The sequence below is a fragment of the Aedes albopictus genome, chromosome 3, assembly GCF_035046485.1.
Source record: "Aedes albopictus strain Foshan chromosome 3, AalbF5, whole genome shotgun sequence".
NCBI lineage: Eukaryota > Metazoa > Arthropoda > Insecta > Diptera > Culicidae > Aedes > Aedes albopictus.
This window is the reverse complement of record NC_085138.1, coordinates 402,345,199-402,360,809: the sequence shown is the minus strand read 5'-3', so window position 1 is coordinate 402,360,809 and position 15,611 is coordinate 402,345,199.

Below are 15,611 nucleotides of genomic sequence, written 5' to 3'. Positions count from 1 at the left end.
TCGATTTTGTATAAGAACTTATTTGGCACGAACTACGATTTCCTTAAAATAACTCTTCAGCAAGCGCGTTTCTTTGTACCTGCACGATGAACACGCCAGCGAACTTCATTCATGATTGCTCGGCATCATACAGTTTACGGCCAAACCAATACGTTAGAACGATGTTTCAATGCACTTAATGATGTTGATTTTTTCGACTTTAATATAAGTGAAACTCGTTTTAAGAACATTATTAGGAATAGTATATAATTAAGCATTAAATCAGTCTGTGCAGCCCAGCCGAAGACGGTAAAATAAATAATAATTTTGGATATTGCACCTATAAAACAAAGCAATAGCCCACGTCTATTTTGGGCACAACCTGAATTCAATTCCTGGCACGGCGAGGGTGGTTGATTTTAAACTTTCTGTCACGCGTTTTTCGTCTCCCGTTGTTTTGAATCTGTCGGCCGAATCGTGAAATTCCTGTTAGCGCTACGGTTACAGATCCGGATAGTTTCCCTGCCAAAGTGAGATTTTTTCTTAAATCGTAGTTTCAAACAGGAAGACTTGGAAGAAATTGAAGCGTGGTGAAGTGTTTTTTTTTTTCACCAATACGGTGCTATCAGTGGGTGAATTGTCGGTATCTGGTGAACCAGGGAAACGTCGGCATATGGCACCGGTGGTGGGTGGATCATCGACTAGGAAACGCTATCCGGGTGAGAAATTTCCAATCTTTGTTATACTAAAGAATTAGTTGAGTGGAGAGTATCTCTTGATTTCTCTGGGCTCGACGACGGCGCTTCTACAATTTATGGTGACCTGCTTGCTTACGCATAATGTTTTAACGTTTAGGTAGTGCCGCTCCGCTCAGGCGTTGGATTTTCTGTGGGAGCGGGCGGGTAAGCGTGGGTATGTGCAGAAGTCCATGGAGTTTGCTAACCATTGGTACCTTTCTCTCCGAATCGAGCGTTCGATGGTTTCTTGATGAAAATATGATTTTGAAGACTGGCTTGAAGACTGTTTTGGTCATCAGCAATTTCTCTCCGGCATCTTTTGCAGATGGCGGCAGATCAGAGTGGCCCCGTTGCATGTAACTAGGATAACTAGGTGAATCTATTACTTTCATTACAGCAATGAAATGAGCTATCATATTTCATGTGCTGGTCTAAGTAGTGAGCATCTGCCTCTATCTCACGGATTCGTATGGTTATGTTGTGAATGTACGCCTGCCTTCAATGACTGTGCTAAGCCAAAGTCACCACTCGGTTGATGCTAAGTCGATGGATTTTGAAATATTTTAACTACAACGTCAAGTTTCTACAATCATGGATACGCTGGACCGAATCATGCCTAACGACACTTTACATAATAGTGCAAGTCCACTTCATTCCACACCGGTCATAGCAGCTGAAGTAATGAGTGGCACAAATATGCGCTATGAAAGTGAACGGAATGAGAACAGTGAGAAACCGGAGACAACTGATGATTGCTTTTCGTTGCTGCTGTCGAACATCGACGTGAATACTACCGAAAGGGATATAGAGGTTACACGGAACTACAAATCAACCCAAATTTAAGTTGTTTTGACGCAATCCCCGTCTTCCGTGGAATAACTCAAATTTGCGTCAAACAGCGAAAGTGGTGAGTGAGTAGTTCTCGTTTGAGAACGGCAAAAAAATTAACCCACTGGTAAGTTATTTTCACCCAACGGAGGCCTCAAATGACGCAAATTTGGGTTAACTCAAGAAAATCCAAATTTGGCTTCTTCCACGGAAGAGCAGCGGATGCGTCGGTGCTTCTCTCTTTGTTTTCGACAACATTGCGGTGGGGCGAGAGAGAAAACAACCCAACTTTGAGTTAAAACTAAAAGCAGTTTAGCCAAATTTGAGTTTTTAAAACTTATTCTTTAGGTTTTAATATTTTTCCGTGTATGATACGCAGATGTGTTGGTGCTCCCGTTGGTAACCCTGTTTGCGTGATGAAGCTAATTCCAAAACGTATTCACTACAAGCTGCTAGATTACATTTCGTTTAAAGTCGTTTTGAAGCGGAGGTAGAAAGAAATAGCTATGTGTGCATCAACCTGGCCCTTCGGAATTAAATTTCGAGAATTCGTTCGACGCTCTGACAACCCTCGGAAGCCCTAATGATGTAATGTGCGCTAACAGCTTATTTTAGATAATTGATAGTGATAGTTTTTGGTTTGTTTTTTTTTGTATCGTTTGTTTGTTGATGATATTATTCCGAACCGTGTTAGATTGTCAATGTTATGATGTTATGTTAACGCTTTATGAATGCATTAGAGTTTTTTCAATTGAAGTTTTCATTAGTTATATAAGCTATCAATCTGTACAACCATTGTGTCGAAGATGCTGTAAATAAATAAATAAATAAATACATCTCAGGTGGTAATTGGTCTGTGTATGTTGGCAAAATTCTTTTGTTTCTTGACTTTTACTGCGAGTCCTGTTTTGGTGCTGTCCTGCTCACTCTCACAGGTATTTTGAACACAGTGCTCGATTACGTTGTTATTGCTGGCGTGGGCAGCTTTTTATTGATATACCAGTTGAGTACCCTATATAACCTTCAGAATGTTTTACGTGACTTAAGGAAATCATAGCATTCAAACTTAAATTTTGATCTGGCTGTTTCCAGCCAGATCATAGCAGAATCAATATTTCATACAATTTGCTCTATTTTTGCGTATTGTTTTATTGTTTACTACTTCTAAACGTTTTATTTCTGGAGGATTCAGGTAAATATACTATTACATATACATAGAGGGCCCATATAGCCGAGGCGGTAAACACACGAGTATTCAGCATGACCATGCTGAGGGTGACGGGTTCGATTCCCGGTCGGTCCAGGATCTTTTCGTAAAAGGAAATTTCCTTGACTTCCTTGGGCATAGAGTATCTTCGTGCCTGCCACACGATATACACATGCAAAATGGTCATTGGCAGAGGAAGCTCTCAGTTAAAAACTGTGGAAGTGCTCATTGAACACTAAGCTGAGAAGCAGGCTTTGTCCCAGTGAGGACGTTACGCCAAAAAGAGGAGAGAGAGAGAGAGAGGATATACATTAGTGTGGGACACCAAAATACATTTTACTCCTGTACACTTTTTGAGTTCCATTTTGGCCCCATAACAACTGTGCAAAATTTCAGCTCGATCGGAGAAACTATATTTTAGCGCCAGCCGTTTTAAATTTTCATACGATTTACTATGGGGAAAATCACTTTTCTAAAGAAAAATCACCACAGGTTGCCCCTTAACCCCTAAAAATATATCGATGAATGATTTCTGTTGGAAATTTTACGAGGAACAAACCCTCTCAAGACCGCAAAGCGATCGAAGGCATGTGGAAAAAGTTATTGACTGAAAACCGAATGACATGCCCACGCTGTTTAACACGTAAGGAATAACAATAAATAATAAAATCTCGTTATTTTATCGATCGGGTAAGGCTTAATAACTTTTTCCACGAATGTCATATCGCTTTGCGGTCTTCGGTGGTCTGATTCCTCGTGAAGTTATCTACAGAAATCATTTAACGACTTATTTTTAGGGATCAATGGTTGACCTCAAGCGATTTTTCTTTGAAGAGGTAAATTTTTCCCATAGTAAATCGTATGAAAAACTAAGAATGGCGGGCGCTAAAATATAGTTTCTTCGATCGATCTGAAATTTTGCACAGTTGATATGGGACCAAAATGGAGCTCAAAAAGTATACAGGAGTTGGAGTTTTTCCATTTTTTATATTTTCCCATATAAACCGTGTACCAGGCTAATATACATAGGAGGATTCAGGAAAATCTATAATTTTTTCCTTTTATATTTTAGATGTGAAAACGCACTCCCAAAAAGGATCAAGTTGGGAAAGGAACCATGCATCAATCAAAAATTTTTTGTGCACCTAAACGTTGATCAAACGTTTCCTGTTGGTGATTCCGGATTTCTTTTAGCGACTCGCCTTTTTTTGTTGAGTAGTGTCCGAATCAATTCGATTCACCCACAGAAAGCTAACTGAATGTTTTAGTTTTAAGAATCTTCTACAAAAATCTGCTGCTTGCTACAATTCAATTTCTCGAATCATTCTACGTGACAGTCTGATTCGAAATGTCACCTGTCACCCTAGCTACTAAATTGACATCTGTCACCATGTTGGGCTCACATGGCACCGGAGTCGAGGGGTCCGCAACATTCTCCCCCACGTGTCGCTAGAACTTCCGGTTCGGCGTCACTTCCTGTTCCAATTTCCAGTAGGGCCAATTTGGTCACTGGTCGATCTCGCATCACCGACCCATCTGGAATTCTCACGTCCGCCCGTCTCGGTACACCGTCTTTTCCCGGATAGGTCTTCACTATTTTACCCCGGATCCACCGGTTCCTCACCCCCTCATCAGCAATCACTACCAAATCACCCTCTCGTACATGACGAACATCGTAGAACCATTTAGTTCGCCGCGTTATGGTTGGCTGGTACTCCTTCAGCCAGCGTCGCCAGAAGTTATCCAAGGTGTGTTGTATTTTGTTCCAACTTCCCTTCAGGGCCATACCTACATCCACGGGGGTCTTTTCTGGTTGTTTTACCCCACTAGAGCTGAGCATCAGGAAATGGTTCGGCGTCAGGGACTCGCAATCGTCGCTCTCAATTGGTACGAAAGTTAGAGGGCGCGAGTTTATCATATGCTCAGCTTCAGCTAGAAACGTTGCCAAGGACTCCTCGTCGAGTTTTCGTTCGACGGGTAGCACACCCAGAGCTACTTTGACCGACCGAACCATTCTTTCCCAGCATCCCCCCATGTGCGGAGCAGCCGGCGGGTTGAATTTCCACTGTGTCTGCTGATCCGTGAAGGTGCTGCTGAGTTCGACGTTAATACGTTTAATCTCTTCCATTAGCTCACGACTGGCACCGATAAAGTTGGTCCCACGGTCCGAGTAGAATTCGACTGGTGCCCCTCTGCGCGCGATGAACCTTCGAATTGCCTTCTTGCACGAGTCAGTAGACAGACTACACGTGATCTCCAGGTGAATTGCCCGTGTTACCAAGCATGTAAATAGAGCGACCCATCTCTTTGCCGCTGATCTTCCAACTTTCACCCAATATGGTCCGAAATAATCGATGCCAGAATAGGTAAATGGTCTCTTGAATGGTGTCAACCTCGCTTGTGGTAACGGTCCCATTTTCGGTGGTGCAGGAACGGCTTTATACACCTGGCACCACATACATCGTTTCCTCGCTGCTCGAACTTGATTCCTCACACTCGGTATGTAGAACCTCTGCCGAACCTCGTTGACTACAGTTTCGTTATTGGCATGGCGAAATCTACGATGATACCAGTCTAAAAGCAGTGTTGTTACAGCATGTTGCTTCGCTAGAATAATCGGGTACTTTGCATCGTGGGATAAGTAGTCACTGTGAGCGGTTCGACCATCTATACGAAGAACTCCATCTTCATCCATCCTCGGCGACAGTTTCGCAAGTGGACTTCTCTTCTCCAGCCGCTTCGGGTTCCTGTTGTCGGTTTGAATGTTGTACTTCAGCGTGGCTACTTCGTCCGGATATGCATCTGACTGCAACAACTTCCAGAGCGTGCGCTCTGCCCGCTGTAGTTCAAGTGTCGTGAGTTCTCCCGCTATTCCAGTCTCCTTTCTGCAACGCCGCTTCAAGTTGTCCACAAAACGGTGAACTTGCCCAACACACCGCAGTAGTCGCTCCCATTTCGAAAAATTTTCGTAATTCACCAATGGCTTTTGGAGGAAGTGGTTAAACATGTACGCTGGCCGGATTTCCTCGTTAGTTTCCTTAACTTCGCATCGGCAGTCTTTAGGCCATTCTCGTTCAGAAACAATGGCCCTGCCATGATTCTGCTATCTGGGTCGAAAGAAGGACCTCTCCCCCACTTGGTAGCCTCATCGGCAACGTTTAGTTTCGTTGGGACCCAACGCCATTCTTCTGTCGTTGATAAGCTCAGAATTTCAGTAATGCGGAACGCCACAAATTGGCGGTAACGGCGTGGATCTGTCCGGATCCAGGAAAGGACGGTTCCGGCATCACTATGGAGAAACGTCTGTTGAATTTCCAGGGAATGATTCTCGATTATCGTTTTCTTCAACCGAGCTCCTATTACCGCTGCCATCAGCTCTAGACGCGGAATCGATAATGGTTTGAGCGGTGCTACCTTTGTTTTTGACGCGACCAAACAGCATCGAATCCTTCCTCCATCGACGATACGGAAGTATGCACAAGCTGCAAATGCCTGTTCACTCGCATCTACAAATATATGCAATTGTAGGGAGCGGTAGCTGATTGGGTCGTATCCTGGGAAGTAACAGCGGGGAATGCTAACGTCACCCATCTTCATCAGAATCTCCAACCATAGCTTCCAGCGATTGAACACGTCTTGAGGAACCTTTTGATCCCAGTCGATGCCAGCTCTCCAGACATCTTGTATAAGAATTTTTCCTTGGATGACGAATGCCGCTACAAGTCCTAGGGGGTCGTAAACGCTCATCACTACTCGTAGCATTTCTCGTTTGGTCGGCACCAGTACGTTTTCGATCAGAGTTCTTATATCGTGGCGAAAGTTAAGCGTAAAGGTGAAAATATCAGCTTCTGGTAGCCAGGCGATTCCCAGCAGACGTTCTGATTGACCCTCTCCAATGAAGCTTTTCACTGTTTTGGGATTCGTTTCTCCGATTCGCTCCAGTACTGTGCAATCGTTCGAAATCCAGTTTCGAATGAAAAAGCCCCCAGCAGCGTGCACTTTTGCCACTTCTAAAGCTAACTCCACTGCTTCTCGTGTTGTATCGAGACTATCGAGATAATCGTCGACATAATGTTTCTTTTTTATAGCTTCGGCTGCCCTAGGGTGCGTGTCCATGTGTTCGTCGGCGTTCTTGTTTTTAACGAATTGCGAAAGGGCCGGGGAGCAAGTTGCGCCGAAGATTGCAACGTCCATCACCATGGTTTCCATCGGCAAATGCGGCGAGTCCCTCCACTTGTACAGCTGTGCGGTGCGATCTTCCTTTTGAATCACTATTTGGTGGAACATTTCCATGATGTCTGCACATATAGCCACCTGTCTCTCGCGGAATCCGAACATTACTCCCAACAATGGCGCGAGTAGATCTGGGCCGCTCAATAACTCCGTGTTCAGTGATACGCCTTGAACCTTGGCGGCCGCGTCCCAGATCAGTCTCACTTTTCCTGGCTTCTTAGGATTTAATACCACTCCCAGTGGCAGATACCAGGAACGTTGACGCTCGAATTCTGCCAATTCTTGAGCGGTTGCTTTATGGGTATAGCCCTTCGCCTGCATCTCCGCTATTTGTTGACGAACTGTGTTGTACAGTTCCGGGTCTCTACTAAGTCGTCTCTCGAGACACGTGAATCGTTTTCTAGCCATCGGATCACTGTCCGGAAATTGGACATAGTCGTTCTTCCAAAGCAAACCCGTTTGAAACCTTCCGTTCTCCATGCGCCTTGTTGTTTCCTCTAAGATCTTGCGGGCTCGTTGGTTTTCCACCGTATCTGTTTCTTGTGTTACAGAAATCCCCAGGCTTTCCAGTGCGAAGAAATCCTGGACGCATGAGTGCAAATCTTCATCAGAAGTTCTCCCATCGATGTGCAATTGACGATGCGGAAGCTGATCGACTCCCCCACGTATACTTCCGTATACGGTCCAGCCAATGCGCGTTTTCGTTGCTATTGGTTCGCCTATTCGTCCTTCACGCAGCTTAAGTGTGGCCAGAAGATGAATGTTGTTGAGTCCTATCATTAACCCAGGTACAGCAGCTGTAAAACTTCTTACTGGTAATCCCTTGAGGTAGGCGAAACGCTTTTCCATTTCCTGAAACTCGACTGTTTGCTCTGGTAAGCCTAGGTTCTCGACCACGTACACTTCAGATGCCTTAAACCGCTTGTCGCTGCCGACCGCTGAAACATCTACCGTCACCTGCTCTGCACATAGTTTCTTCTGTATTCCTCCAGTCCAATTGATGCACAGGGTTTCTGCATTTCCTTTAAGTCCAAGCGCCTCTGCAGTCGGTTGATCCACCATGGTTACCGAGGATCCGTCATCTAGAAAGGCAAATGTGTCAACTTTTCCTTTGCTTCCATAGAGTGTCACGGGTAGTACGCGGAACAACGTCGATGACGTCAGCTTACGATGGACTGTAACAGTGGCATTCTTCGTTTCCTCGATTGGCTTCTTCTCCTCCTTAGGCACATCGGAATGGAGCAACCGATGATGGCGTCTCTGGCAACCATTTATTCCACAGACTTCGCCGCGACACGGCCAGCGACTGTGTGCCGTCAAGCACCGACAGCACAGCTGCTTCTCCTTCACTTCTTTCCAGCGATTATCAACGCAGAGTTTTTTAAACGTCGAACAATTTGTAACCTGATGACTTCCTACACCACAAGATGCACATGTCGATATTGTTTCAGGTTTCTTCGCTGCGACGTGTAGCTGCTGATGTTCATGGGTTAATATATCAACGTCGTCGATCTCCTCCTCCTTCGTCGTCGCATGGGCATTAACGAACGCTCTATCCTTCCCCCTGGTTCGATCATCCTTGTTCATCTTTGGTTGGCTCACCAACGGCGTGGCTACGCTGCTTGTGGCGGTGGCAACCTTCTCCATGTAATTTCCGAAACTACTGAGATTCACAATAGGTAGACTCTGTTGATACAGTGCCCAATTAAACTTTACAGTGGGTGGCAGTTTCTCCACGAGTTCCTGTAGCAGAATAGGATTGGACAAATGGTTTTCCAGTCCAACCGCCTTGAGATGGCCGCACAGATTCTGCACCATCAATCCGAATGAGACCCACGTATCTAACCGATCCGCTTTTGGGGCAGGAGTATTGCGAACCTTTGAAACCATGTTATTTACGATTTGTTCAGGCCGACCATACAACGTTTGCAATGTGGTAATGATCTGTGGAACCGAAGATGGATGCAAAAGAAGACTGCTAACTGCATCTTTGGCCGTACCTTTCAAACACCGCTGAAGCCGCAGTAGGTTTTCGGAATCCGTATAGCCACAAGCACTCGTTGAATGGAGGTAGCTACTAATAAACATCGGCCACTCGATAGGATCCCCAGTAAACGGCGGAAGTTCCTTGGAAATCACTTGTCTAGCCGCTACTTGCTGCGTTGTCGGACCGTGTTGGAACTGCAGTGGACTATAGTTCGCTACAGAGGGGCTTACCTGAACGAAAGGTGGTCGAGATTCCTGATGAGGCGCAACATGGGGGGAAGACCCGGGGAAATTAAGTGGCAGTTCATGTTGGGGGGTTTCACAAGGGGTAAACATTGGCACTGATTGATTCAGGGGAAGGTAGTATTGAGATCGACCACCCATTGGAGTGATCACCGAAAGCTCATCCAATTCGTTTGGTAGATGAGGGGCTCGTGAGGGGGTGGTACTAATTGATTCCAAGGAAATGGCAGAAGAATGGGGCGCACTTACCAATTGGTCCGGGTTGCTTTTACCTTCACCTACTTGCTTACAACCTTGCATCCACGATTGCGCTTCCGGTAGTTGGGCTACCTTTCGTACTGGTTCCGCTATAGCTTCGAAGTTTGCATTTCGATGTTTCGTGCTAATCTGCTTCTGTTGTGATGACATCTGCATCTCGAGGAACGCCCGTTCTATTCCGCGCAAACGTTGCAACTCCACGTCCTTTTGTTCCAGTTCCTGCTGTTGCCGTTTCTTGGTCTCTGCCTCTTCCTTTTCTCGGAGCTGCAGTTGGCGTATGAGATCGGCTTCGCGCCGACGCTGCAACTCGAACTGCTCCTCTTTACTTCCTTTCAGCTGATTGAGTTTGCTGACGAGCTCCAGTTCACGCTTGCGTCTATTCTCGATTTCCACCTCATGTTGACGTTGCTTCCAGATGTGTTTTTTCCGAAGGTCCTCGGTCTCTCTACGCCACTTCTCGTACAAGGGCATCGGGTTCTTTGGGCGAGCACCGCATTCGGCAATCTTTGCTGGAGAGTATTCGAGTAGATCTGCAAGCGGTTGCACATCTACCAGCGGCACGATATGATCCGTGCCCCCGGTTAACACGGAGCGTTCCATACCATCGATGGTAATACTACCAAATGTGTTTTCCATGTCACTGTTGGCTACACCCCCGATGCTAGACGCTGGGTGGCTCTCACCGTTGCCGTCACGATCCACGTTAATTGCACAGAACCCTGTCTTCATCGGAGTAGATGTTATCTGCACATTATGACGGGTATCTGAAGCCTCAGCGTTCTTGTGGTTGTTCGCTTTCTCTACATCAGGCGTCCCAGCAGTTGTGTTGACGATCCCAACTGCACTGTTCTGCTCCTGGATCCACTCTCTAACTCTGCTTGTCTGGTTCGACCGAACGCTATGCGCGCTCGACGCTTCGTCCTGTTGCTCCAACAGCTCGTACTTCCGTGCGATGTATTCCCGCTCGCGCTCTAATTTATCCAAGGTTGCTTGCTGGATCTTTTCCTGCAATGCGCGTTCCTCCTCTAAGCGCTGCATCTCACGGGCCAGTCGTGCTCTATGCATACTAGACGTGCTTGTTCGACCAGATAGCGAGGTTGTCGGAGGGAGGGTCATTCGAGGGGCACAAAGTGTACAAGCGAAGGATTTAGAATGAACTGTTTTAGATGTCACCCCGGCGCAGGAAAAGTGGTACCACTTTCCACAACCACCACACTGCACCATATACCACTCAGCCTTATTAGGTCGGTCGCAGGCACCACAATCTCGTTCATCTGCCCGCTTATCATCGATCACCGAGGCTTGGAAGTTGGCCTCCGATGACTTAACGGATACATTCTCGCGTTGGTCATCTTCCGTTTGGAGGTTAGATCCATCTTCCTCTACCGCCCGTGTCCGGGATCGTGTTTGTCGTACGACAGAAGTCCGATTCATGGTGTAACGACGATTTATACGTTCTTTAGTTTCTGTTGGTGATTCCGGATTTCTTTTAGCGACTCGCCTTTTTTTGTTGAGTAGTGTCCGAATCAATTCGATTCACCCACAGAAAGCTAACTGAATGTTTTAGTTTTAAGAATCTTCTACAAAAATCTGCTGCTTGCTACAATTCAATTTCTCGAATCATTCTACGTGACAGTCTGATTCGAAATGTCACCTGTCACCCTAGCTACTAAATTGACATCTGTCACCATGTTGGGCTCACATGGCACCGGAGTCGAGGGGTCCGCAACATTTCCTTTGAACTTTATCCTTGCACTAACACCCAAATTCCCGTGACGCCTAGGCCTGAAAGAATGTAGAGGTCTCTATGTACTTTCATAGGTGTCTAACTAATCTTCCTTCCCAATCCCTCAGCTGTCGCAAGGACGTGGCCATGGCAGCACTCGACCGTTGGAGGATTGCGTCAATCTTGTCTAAGAGTCAGAGATTAGTCCCAAATCTTTGTGCTTTGGTAACGGACAGGGATGATGCAGCCCTCATAACAGCGATCCAGGGCCGTACCACCTACGAATTTGTGCGACTTGCTTAATGCTAATGCTAATTTGAATTCAATTCTTGGCACAGCTTCTACGTTACACTACGGTACATAGGATGGTCATAAATTATAATTTCACCAGAGCTGTTTACAGGTATTGTTGTGGTGATTTAGCATGTTTGTGAAACTGGCAACATTGGTGCATCTACATCTGAAACTGTAGTGATTAGTTTATTGCTGGTTGAGGAGGTAAACAGTTCATAGTGCATGAAGAGATAATAAATTGTATGTATAGTAACATTAGATGTTAGCACAAAATTTAATTTAATGTATATAATGAAGTTAAAATACAAATGAATTTCAGCATTGAAGCTGAAACCACGGAAGCTGCTCTCGATAGTTGGTTTGTCGTGCCGAAAATGAATATCCTCCCCAACAGGTATACTTCGATATAGTGAACCCTTGATTCAATGTACTTAGATTTTATGTACATTTTAATAGTAAATTTTCAATATCCAATCAGTTAAAAACTTGCAGTTTGTATTATGAAGCTTTTTGACACGTGGAGCACTTCATACCAATAAATTGTTTTGTGGAGCACCCATAATAGCGCTATAACTTACCTTATGGCATACTGAGTTTTATATTGCAGAACGTACGTATTTTCGGCAGTCTCTTCCTCAGGGTTTTTTTTAAACCTATTGAACTCAAAATTGGCCTCAAATCATTCCCAATCTGGCTGAATTATATGACCAAGTTTCAGGCAATTATTCGACCAAAATCCTTCATGACGAAGAGAACAACCCTGCCGATAATACCCTTTGTTATTGTATTTACCTTAATCTCATTTTTCTAGCTTCGTTTTCTAAAAATATCTCTCGCTTTGTCGACGATCACGATGAGTGGAGTATTATTATTATTATCTTTATTATAGAGATTTTCAGCCAGGGGCTGGTTCATCTCCACATGAGTGGAGTATATGGGGTGATTCTCTGACGATATTATTCACAGATCCCTTTGCAATGACAACATTTTTGTCAGATGCATGCAAACTACCTATTCATCAGACTTTTCCTCAATGCTTTCTAAAAAACTTCTTTCAACATTTCTTATGACACCCTCACCGGGAATATATTTTTGGTAGATGCCCTATTCTATCTTGACGTATACTCAGCTGATTGAATTCCAAAATTTGTGGCAAATTCCATAAATATTTCATTGTAATGCTTCGGCAGATTACTGACAGATGTGCTGCCACGGTAAACTCAAAGCTAGTTAGTCAAGGTTTCCCGAATTCAGTGCCCCTTCACTGGTACATTCCCATGGATAATTTCCTGTGGGAATTTTTGAAGGAACCGTTCCAGCAATTCCTGAAGGAATGGCTGGAACATCTTCTGACAAATCCCTGCTGAAATTTCTAAAGTATTTCTAGCAATATCGCTGAAGAAATTTCCGAAGGAATTAAAAAAAAATCTGAAGAAACTCGGATTTGACGGCTACGCAATATTGTTAAATAAAAACGAGTTGTTATCTAACCCGACGTTTCGACACTTTGGATGGTGTCTTCTTCAGAGGAAAGATACGTTTGTCGTTTTTCGTTCAATGTGATTTTGTCTAATTCTAACTGTCGGGTGGTGAAAATCTTGGTACATATCTTCGGTTTTTGTAACACTAGTTTTTTTTAGTGTAAACACTTTGGCGCAATTCTGCCTGCGTAGCGGTCAAATTCGAACAGAATACAGTCGATTCTTCTCTAACTAAAAAAATTCTAAAATTCTAAATGAATTCCTGAAAGAATTGAAAAAAAAAACAGGAATATTTTTTAAATCTATTGATGTATTTTCTGAAGAATTTCCAGTAGACATACCTGAAGAAAAAACCGGAAACCCCTAGTGGAATACATGACAAAACCTCTTGAGATATTAAAAAAAAACCTGGAGAAATCCCTCAATACAAATCCTAAACCATTTTTTTTAATTAACTCCGGGAGGAATCCAAACAGGAATTCCGAGAGGTACGCTTGCAGGGAATCCTGGAGAAATTTCTGAGGAAAACTGCGAGCAAAACCCAACTTGGTGTGACTTTCTGCAGAAATCTCTGTAAGAATGTCTTCAAGCTTTTCCATATGAATCCTTATAGGAATCTGTAGAACAAAATTTTGAAAAAAAATCTTGGAGAATTTTTCAAGATTATCCTAATAAATCCTTGGAACAATTTCTGAAAGAGAAATATCTTGAAGGAAGATCTAAGGGAGTGCGAAAAAGTCTTGGGAATTTCCTCAATGATCTCTCGTAGAACTTAAGCAATCCTTGGAGAAAAGTCTTTAGAAAGGTTCGATGAAAATTTTGAAGAGTACTGAATTTCTGTTTCTCAATGTACCCGTGAAAAATTTTCTTAAAAAACATCCATGGAGTATTTTTGAGAAAGTTCATGAAAAGCTTGCTAGATAAATGCTTCGGAAAATGTCTGGAGAAATCTCAATGAAAAAAAAAAACAAAGAAATTTGTAGATGAATTTCTGGAACAATTTATCCAAGATTTTTTATAAATGAATTCTTGAAGTATTTTCCAAAGGACTTTATGCAACATTTTTGAAAGCTACCCATGCAAGATTTTCTTGAGGAGCTCTTAGGAAAATTTCTGGAGCATATTCTCATGTCTTAGGTAATCCCTAGACAATTTTGTGAAAAAATATCTGACTGGATTTCTCTATGATTTCCTGAATGGTTTTTTAAAGTAAATCTACGAGGAAATTCCAGAGAAGTCTCTGGATAAATTGCTTTAAGAAACCCTGGGAGTTTTTTCAGAAACTCGTAAAAAAGTTTAATGACATCAAAAAATCTGAGGGAGTTTTTTTTTAAACAATCCTTGGAGAAATCTGTAAGGCATCTCTGGAGGAATATTTTCTGAATATTTCTGAAGAAATTATTAGTCCAGTTTATGGGTGATTTTCTGAATGATACCTCGGTAATTTTGTTAAGGCATCCTTTGGGCAGTTTCTATCTCTGCAGAAAATTCCCGAATGGATCTGACATTTTTTTTAAATAGTTCATGGGGGGATTTCAAAACAAATCTCAGAGAGATTTTCTGACAGAAATTAAGATTTTCGATTTGGAAATAAAAAAAATCCTTGTAATTTTTTTAAAGCAAACGCCGGAGAAAGTTTTGGAGTAAATCCTTGGTAGATCGTTTGAGAATGCTTGAAGGAATTACCAAAGGAGTTTTGAAAAAAAAAATCGAGAAAAGTTCCGAAAAGATGGGGCAAATCTCTGAAAGACTTTCTAAACAAATCCCTGGAGGAATTTCTGCAGTAACTGGGTCTGCCGTCAATATAAACACAATATTTCAAAAACTGATACCCTTCAAGAATGCATAGAGGTGCAAAAAAATACATATTGAAAATATTGAAAAACGTCAAAAGTTGTAAAAATTTTACGAAACAATGATTTTTTAGAAATTCAAAATGTTCTACAAATATGCATATCTTTCATTTAAGGGTTCAGCAACTTGAACTTTCGAACACTGATTTTTTTTGGGACAGTCTACGGTAGGTGCGCAATTTGGAAATTAAATCAGATGCAATAGAACTGAGTGCAATTTGGTTTATTTTTGGCGTTCTCAATTTTTAGAACTGTTTTGAATTTGTACAAAAAAAAGTTAACGAAACGTTGAAAACGACCTCTAACCATCAATCACATACGGTCGGCGTTAAGTCAGAAAGGACCATGTGTCTTTTACCTAATTTCTAGAAAAACGACTTCAAAGTTTGCAACTCTATTAGTTTTGATTTTTTCAACAAATGTTCTTGAATTTTTGCCATAAATCTTAATAACTATTCATCAAAGCATCGCTCTGTATTGATCGCGAAAAAACGTAGAATAAAGCTTGAAACCGAGAAATTGCTAAGTAATTGGTTGTACTTAGTCCACTCTGACTGAGCGATTTTTGAATAATCTACAACCAAATACCGTTCTCACTCAAGTTTTTACATATTTGATGAAAAAATAATGCACAAGTATGGCAACACTTAATAGGAGTGGTGTATAATGCGAGCTGGAAGTTTGAAATTTGATATTTCTGTTATTACACTGTTGATTGCCATTTTCAATTTTTATGTTCCGTCAGCGTGGACCAAGTACAGCAGTTCAATATCACATGGAAGGCAG